The 7,929-nt window shown below is 44.7% G+C and overlaps 1 protein-coding gene across 1 annotated transcript in view; it reads right to left on the reverse strand.

Moving 5' to 3' along the window:
• LOC125957316 (tyrosine-protein kinase Dnt) overlaps nucleotides 1-303 on the reverse strand; it is a 47,884-nt gene extending 47,581 nt beyond the window's left edge. The window contains exon 1 of the mRNA XM_049689941.1: nucleotides 1-303. This exon is cut by the window's left edge and continues 319 nt beyond it. The gene's annotated coding sequence lies outside the window, so the exon portion shown is untranslated.
• Nucleotides 304-7,929: the final 7,626 nt, after the last annotated feature.

A 7,929-nucleotide genomic window follows, 5' to 3' on the forward strand; every position in this document is an offset into this window, starting at 1 on the left:
TTCTTTTTTTTCACGCACCGTTTGCGGGATGCGGGATAACCTCGAAACCGAATGCGGCTGTTGGTCGACCACGGTCCATCGCTTTCATCGTGACCGAATCGTCGTCGATTTACAGCGTACCGTTAGCACTTCCATGGCAGCTTCTTGGTCCGGTTCGCCTTTTCATGCACACAACACACACTTGGCCTGTCACTGCAACAGATCCAGATGCAGATTCCCTGCGGATCAATCAATATCACTATCTGGCGTGGCACACACACACACACACACAAAGCGGAATTTCGCGTCAAGGGATGACTTTACTTTTTGCTGAAAAAAAAGGAAGGAAAAACATTGGCCACAACTACCTCAACACAATCGCCCATCAAGGGCCCCCTGGTGTGTGTTATGTGGTTCCACTAATCGCCCTGTCGTGGGTTTTCCGTCCCTCGTGAGACCACTGTGGATCCCTTGGTGGTCCCAAAGTGCTCGTTAGCGTAATGCGCGGACCACTCGCGCTGGTCGCGCACACGTCCGCTTGCGCGCTTGTGTTTGTGTGTGTGCAATTACGCATTTACGCGACGATAAATATGCATGATGTCGCCGCTCGATTGGATTAAATTTTTGAAATTTTAATCATCCAAAAGCTGCAGCACTCTCCTCGTCCTGATGATGCGTCGCCATGGTGCCTTATCATCATCGGGCAGCATCGGAGCCTTGCAGCATCGCCATCGCGGCACACAGACACAGCACTGCACTGCACTGCACATAATCCGTACCGGAAAGCACAACGGACAGACAGCGGAGATAGTGGTGGTAATGGTGGTCACGTGGGAAATTTGGGCTTCGTAATGAATAATTTCCATTCACTCCACTCTCTCCACAAATCCACCTGTTTTCGCCCCCGGGGGGCCGGAGCGTTGTTTTTCATCGCCGTTGTGCTGGTCGTTTGTCATCGTCGTGCATAATTAGATATTAATGCTTCGGTACGTCGGGTGAAATGCGAGCAGTAAATACGCGCGCATCATGAATTTCGCTTTTAATTCAATTGTAGCCGTACATTCAATGCGATCGCCCCGTATTCAGGAGCTACTGTTGTACTGATGCTCGTGCTGGCTTGGCTGTCACTCGCATGATGCTGCATCAGCCCGGCGAATGACGGTTGCCTGGCAACCACGCAAACATGCAACGCGCACTTTCCACACACCAAGCGAATTGCACGAACAACGTGCGTCAATCGCGTCAACACGATGCAACCGAACCAGATTCCTTGATCATAACCCCCAAAAACACGGAACGCGCACTCACACACAAACACCTTAGAGAGTGGAAAATGGAAAGAAAACAGAACAAAGGATAGCGCAAGGGGGGGGGGGCGGCAGTTCAGTGAAAAACACCGGCACAAACAGCGAGCGGCCGTACTTTGGGCACCGAACAAGACCCCCGAACAAGGACGCTACGATCCTGACAGCTACAAGAGTCGATGGAAACTGAACTAAAACCCATCGTGGCCGGCTTGGTCGAGGAGAGGCCTAGCGTATCCTTGTCGTGTTCGTCGCCCGGTTCGGAATTTCCGTGACGCATGCGTGCCGCTACCTTTTTCCCCACCCACCAACATCGACGAACGAAAGGACGACTTGTTGCATATCGCGTCGTGCACTCACTCGACTCGAGCCATTTTAGATCACATTCCGGACGGACGATTCCCGAGCTAGGGCCGGTTACAGGGCGTTCAGGCGACGGCCACGACGATGGTGTATGAGGGCGGGTGGTGGTGTATGTTTGTTGTTGTCGTCGACGGCGACCGGGCACCGGTATGCCGACCGGTACCGGTGTGGTGGTGGAAGACCGCCAGCAAATATTTTCACGATTTCGCTCACCCTCCGTCCCTTCGCCCTTTTGGGGACCAGCAGCCGGTGCCAGTGCAATGCTGGAAGATGCGAAAAGCACGTGTCGGGTTTCCGGTATTTCGCTCGGTTTTCCTCGCTGCTCAAGTGGCATACCCCCCGGGAATGCCCTTTGGCCTCCGGTGGTGGGGCTTTGCACATCATCTCCTGGTCGTGCGTGGCCGTGAGGATTAGTGCAGCGTTGCTCAAGTGATGCAACAGCACAAAACACACACACACACACACACGCGCGCGCGAGAGAGAGTGCATCATCTGCATTGCGTGCAGTGACATGCGAACGAGGAGTGTTGTTGGTTTCGTGTTCGGCAGGACAGGGGACCTGCGCCTTTATTGCTTCGTTTCCACCCTTTTCCACCGGACGGATCGTTGTTTTAGTTCGATGGAAATCCTTCAAAGTATATTAGGATAGGAAAGGTCGCGTTTCAAGGAGCGCAACGCAGACTGAATTAGCTTGATAGAGTCCTGGCAACAGAGGCCACTTGTCCCGTAGTTAATTGATTTATGGTATTTCGTTCGATTGTTCTGAGGCCGTGTTTTTGGCCGTCTGGAACAATATTGAACTGAAATAAACTCAAACAGGATTAAGTATTTTGGGAGCAGGAATCTCGGTCCAGCTGGGTAAGTTCTGCCGGAGTATTAGAGAAGCTTAGCATGGAGCTCTTGCACCACAGACCAATTTCGCATTTTGGTACTCTATTGATTAGTTCGAAGCTTAGACTTGGTTCTCAGTGAGTGTGAGAGTACAATATTCCTCGTAAAAGACTTTCTTCTACAAGACAAACTTTTCTTGATCCTCATGCTGCGGTAATGGAAACTCTTTCTTATCAAACATACGCATACAATCGACGCTAGTACACTAGAGAATGAATACAAACTCGCGTTTCTTTGGGTTGATGACATGAGAAGTCGGTTGTGGGTAATATTAAAATATCTGAAAAGGAATTTATCTTGAATGGACAGAATGAACCCTTGAACATATTTGGACAGTGTATTCAGAGGATATAACCATGGAATCTCCCGTCCGAAGCGTCACCATCACAACCGAACCCTCATTAATTAACGGAATTCCGCAAAAGATTAACGTTGAGCAACATTCTCCATTTACATATGTTTCACCATTTCACTTCTCCATCAATCCGAAGTATCTTCCACTGGAGTACTCTTCATTTCTTCCGCCGGGCATCATGAGTGCCAACAGAACCGTCAGTCAAACAACGTGAAAAGGCTTGTCGGCCATTTGCCATGCTCACCGAAGCTCACGTTTCCGTTCTACTGTTTCTAGGGTTTTGGAAGGACGGGGAATCGTACTTCCGCTTAAAATCGTGTCAATTCACGCACCGAGCTCATCACACACCGGTCCTTGATGAGCATAAATTTAATGCCCACTTATGCGGCACCACCCATGCACGTATGCGTATGTGTAAGCGCGCGCGCTTGTTTGTAGGAATACTTTTCGAATTGGTGAGGGTACGTACACGAGAGCCCTCAGGGCTCAAGAGCAGCAGCACCCTCGTGCTCATGACAATTACGCGCTTGATGACAAGAGCGACACACACACGTTTTTGAGCTGGATCCGTTCTGCTGAGCGTGATAATTGGTTTTTAACATTTGCCAAGACTAAGTTTCTTTTGGGATTTGAGAGGAACGTTGTCAGCGCGATGATGCTTCCGGCCAGTGTACGACGATGTTCGGTGAATATTACATTACAGCACTTGAGCTGATCTGCCGGCAAAATGTTTTTGAAATGGTACCACACACACGATTGCTGTTGTGGAACGACATGCCAGTGAAGTGTTGGGCGACACCTTGCGGAACAGGACTTTTCCATCCACCGGAAAACGTTCTTCTATTTGGCTTCTAGTGATGCGACTACGTGGACATCCTCTATCACTTTATCTAATGGAATCCCATGTATTAACGATCCGAAAGGGAGTTCGTTATCAGCCGTCGTGAGGTAAAGACCTATCATAGTTAAAAGTGAGCGATTCAAACCGAAGAGTGAGAGAGAAAAAGCAACTGGCCTGGTGTCTGGCTTAAATGGCACCAAAACGAAAGAGGGCATTGGTGAGAATGGCACCAAAAAAGCTACGAGCCGGCACAACGCAGGTAGGAAGCCAACCTGCCTACAGCGCCACAAACACCATCGCATCGGCCAATCAATTTGCGATACTGGCTGACGATACTCAAAATCCGCCGACCGCTCGGAATATAACGGTAAATAACCGCGCTACAAAGCAGCCACCGATCATCGTGGAGAGCTCTGCACTGGGAGACGTGCACAAAAAGATTATAAGTGCTGGTGTAGTGGATTACACCACCAAATTCACCAAAAATGGGATTGCGGTATTTACAAATACCAAAAAAGATTACAAAGCAGTGATGGAGAAGCTAACATCACAAAAGTCCAATTTCTTCACCTTCCAACCGGAAGATGAAAAGACCACTAAAGTAGTGCTACAGGGGCTGTGCAAAAGTATCTCAGCCGACCTTGAAGAGGAACTCAGATCTTTGAGCATCTTCCCTTCAAGCATCAAGGAGCTAACGATAAAGCACAAGCGTTACGACGATCAGATTACATTGTTGCTACATTTCCCCAAGGGGTCCATAAACTTACAAACACTGAGGGAAACAAAATTCCTCCTGCACTGCCGCGTATTTTGGAGTTACTACTCTAAGAACAGCAGCCCTATGCAGTGTAAAAACTGCCAAAAATACGGCCATGGAGCAAACAATTGCCACTCCATACAGAAATGCGTTAAATGCGCAGAGCCACATCCATCCAAGGATTGTCCCCTTAACGACAGCCCAGCAAGAGTAGAGGGCATTATCCCAGCGAGACTGCTGAAATGCGCAAACTGCAATGGTAACCATCCTGCTACTTTTAGTAAATGCCCTGCTCGTCCCACACAGGGTCCAAAACCACAAACCAAAAAACAACCAAATAAAAAACCTCCTCCTTCAGTGGATCTCAGCTCTTTCCCACTGCTACCTAACGTAAGTAGCAATTCCCACCAGAACATCCACGATTGGAGCAAGAATTACGCACCGACACAAACACAGCGACAGCAAAGCAGCCCTGATACGGAGGGGCTCTTCGATCAAGAAGAGATCGTACAAATAGTACAAGAAACTTTTACCTGCCTCAAAAAGTGCAGGACCAAAGAAGACCAAATAATGGTCATCTTTAGAATCATTCAAAAATACTGTCAAAAATGAATACAATGGATAATTCCAAAAACAATTTAAAAATCTGCCACTGGAATGCAAATAGCATCTCCAACAAAAAGTTAGAAATAATCCACTTTATAAATAGCAACAAAATAGATATCTTGGCAGTTGCTGAAACTTTCCTTAAACCTGACATTAAATTCACAATCCCAGGCTACATTCTACACAGAAAAGACAGAACTGACGGATGCCAAGGAGGAGTGGGTATCCTGGTGCGTCGCGAAATTAAACACACAATACTACCTGACCTCAAATTAGCGACTATAGAAGCCATCGGTATCTCTGTAGCAACGAAACAAGGAAACATCATCATCACAGCAGCATATCACCCGGGAGGCAACAGAGACCTCAAAAAATTCAAAAGTGACATGGAGAAACTGACGAATAGAAACCAAAGCTACTTCATCTGTGGCGACCTTAACGCCCGGCATCGAATGTGGAACTGCAAAACAGCAAATGGTGCAGGCAAGACCCTTTTTGAACTCAGCCAAAGAGGCACCTTCGCTATCTACCACCCACAGACACCCACTCACTTTCCCACATGCAGTAAATTCTCACCTTCAACAATAGACCTAATCATCACAAACGGCCATCATGAAATTTCATCACCAATTACAATAGCAGAACTCTCATCCGACCATGAGCCAGTCACCTTCAACATTAACCACTCAACTGCTACAGAAAAACCTTCTACAAAATTGTTTGACTATAACCAAGCAAACTGGAAACAGTTCAGAGAACACATAAACCGTGAGGTAAATGTTCAAAACATGAACCATTACACCCTAGACACCACCCAGCAAATAGACCGGAAGATAAAAGCACTCACAACAACAATACAATGTGCCCATAACAAATCAATACCACTCATCACACCAGGACAGTATAACATCAAACTCCCAGAAAACATAAAAACAATGATCAAAATCAAAAATATGTACAGACGAATTTGGCAACGAAACCGTAGAAACAAACAAGCGAAATTGTTTTATACTTCACTCGAAAAAACGATTAGCGAAGAAACAAATACATTGCGAAATGAAAACTGGGACAAAACACTATCGAACATCAACAGCAAACACAACAGCAACAAAACCCTGTGGAAAATAGTTAAAAATCTAAAAAAACAAAAACAAACCATTCCTCCCTTAAAAACGAATGGAAATGAAGTCCTAATGAGTGCAGAAGAAAAATGTGAAGCTATAAGCTCACACTTTAAACACTCCCATAAAATAACAACAAACTTAAAGAGCGCCATGGAAAAAACAGTGAAAGAATCGGCCCAAAGTTTAAAAAATTCAAGCCAAGAATCACTCCCCCCAACCCTTCTGATCAAACCAATAGAAATCACAAACATTATCAAAAAACTGAAAACTAAAAAATCCACCGGTTTAGACAATATCAACAACAAAAGTATCAAAAATCTACCCAACAAAGCTATAATCCAAATTACACACATTTTCAATGCTTGTCTAAACTTAGGCTACTTCCCCAATGCTTGGAAACACGCAAAAATCGTCCCAATCCCCAAACCGGGTAAAGACCATAGCCTCCCCCAAAACTACCGACCCATCAGCTTACTCAGCTGCCTGGGAAAAATTTTCGAAAAAACAATAGCCAATAGGATAAACGAACATACTAGCAATAACTGCATAATCCAACCTACCCAATTCGGCTTCCAAAAATCACTGTCAACCACCCATCAACTACACAGGCTAACCAGTAATATACGATCAAACTTAAAAAATAAAAAATCCACAGGACTCGTCCTACTAGATAGCGAGAAAGCTTTCGATACAATCTGGCATAACGGTTTAATATATAAATTGTCCAAACTAAAATTCCCACAGAACATCGTTAAATTAATAGATTCATTCCTTAAAAACAGACAAAATCAGGTATTCATAGGAAACTCAAGCTCTAACATCTACACACCAGATGCAGGAGTACCGCAGGGTAGTGTTCTCTCTCCATTACTGTTCAACATCTACATCTCCGACATTCCTACTCAAAAGAAATGTAAACAATATCTCTATGCAGACGACATAGCAATTAGCTCCTCCAGCACTATTTCCAATGCTATAACAAAAAACCTAAACAATAGCCTCAAAAAATACGAAAAATACTGCAAAAAATGGAAGATGCAAATAAATGCAGAGAAATCCGAAGCAATTTTCTTCACTCGTAGAACCAGCCAAAGTCGCCAACCAAACAGATGCACAAAAATTAATAACACAGACATTCCATGGAAGGAATCAGTTAAATACCTAGGTCTCCATCTAGATAAGAAATTATCCTATAAAACACATATATACAAAACAATACAAAAATGCGAAACACATCTAAAAATACTCTATAGCCTAATTAATAGGAGATCTAAACTAAATAGGAAAAACAAGTTACTACTTTACACGTCGATTATCCGACCCACCATTACTTATGCCTCCGCCATATGGACTAGCAGTGCAAAATCTCACAAACTTAAATTGCAAAAAATTCAAAACAAATTTCTGAAAATAATACTCAACCTGCCCCCCTGGCATAGCACAGATAAAGTACATAGTCTAGCCGAAGTAGAAAAAATTCCAAAACACATTTTAAAAATAAACAAGAAGTACTGGTCTGATTGCGTAAGAAACACCGAATTGAAAAAACGTCTCCTATGACACATGTACATAGCTTAATTAGTAGAATAGGCTTAGGTGAGATAGGTTTAGGTAAATCAGCTTTTATTCCATGTACATAATGGGGGAAGGGTAGGAAATAAGATTATACAGGAAAAATAGGACGGAAACAATAAGACAGGATAACAATT

The sequence above is a fragment of the Anopheles darlingi genome, chromosome 3 (assembly GCF_943734745.1).
Source record: "Anopheles darlingi chromosome 3, idAnoDarlMG_H_01, whole genome shotgun sequence".
NCBI classification, from domain to species: Eukaryota; Metazoa; Arthropoda; class Insecta; order Diptera; family Culicidae; genus Anopheles; species Anopheles darlingi.